The sequence below is a fragment of the Drosophila guanche genome, unplaced genomic scaffold (genome assembly GCF_900245975.1).
Source record: "Drosophila guanche unplaced genomic scaffold, DGUA_6, whole genome shotgun sequence".
NCBI lineage: Eukaryota > Metazoa > Arthropoda > Insecta > Diptera > Drosophilidae > Drosophila > Drosophila guanche.
In genome coordinates this window covers 1-571 of record NW_023006082.1, presented here as the reverse complement: position 1 = coordinate 571, position 571 = coordinate 1, and the positions used below count along the sequence as shown (strand labels likewise).

At 31.5% G+C, this 571-nt stretch overlaps 1 non-coding gene across 1 annotated transcript; it reads left to right on the top strand.

Annotated features, from left to right (window-relative positions):
• Nucleotides 1–373: 373 nt before the first annotated feature.
• On the top strand, nt 374–552 carry LOC117591789. Its single transcript, XR_004574484.1, has one exon. It is a non-coding gene; the product is annotated as a 5.8S ribosomal RNA (ribosomal RNA).
• The last annotated feature ends 19 nt before the right edge of the window (nt 553–571 follow it).

Below are 571 nucleotides of genomic sequence, written 5' to 3'. Positions count from 1 at the left end.
ACAATATATTGATTTATAAAATCTGTGTGCATATGGACCATAATATGCACGCGTTGCGCATATGTATTGTCCATCACAGATATGGGCATACATTGGTTAATGCAACAGCCTAAAAAGTACAATGTTGTACCTGTGTTCAGGTTAATACTTTTATATAAATTGATATTTATCAAAAATTGTCAAATTACAAATTATTTGTATTCATAAATATGGTAATATATCGTTTATATAAAACTAAGACATTTCGCAACATTCTTTTAGGATAAAAATAAAATTTTATTGAAGGAATTGATATATGCCAGTAAAATGGTGTATTTTTAATTTCTTTCAATAAAAACATATCTGACAAATGTAATAACAAACAAATTTTAATCACTCTAAGCGGTGGATCACTCGGCTCATGGGTCGATGAAGAACGCAGCAAACTGTGCGTCATCGTGTGAACTGCAGGACACATGAACATCGACATTTTGAACGCATATCGCAGTCCATGCTGTTATGTACTTTAATTAATTTTATAGTGCTGCTTGGACTACATATGGTTGAGGGTTGTAAGACTATGCTAAATAAG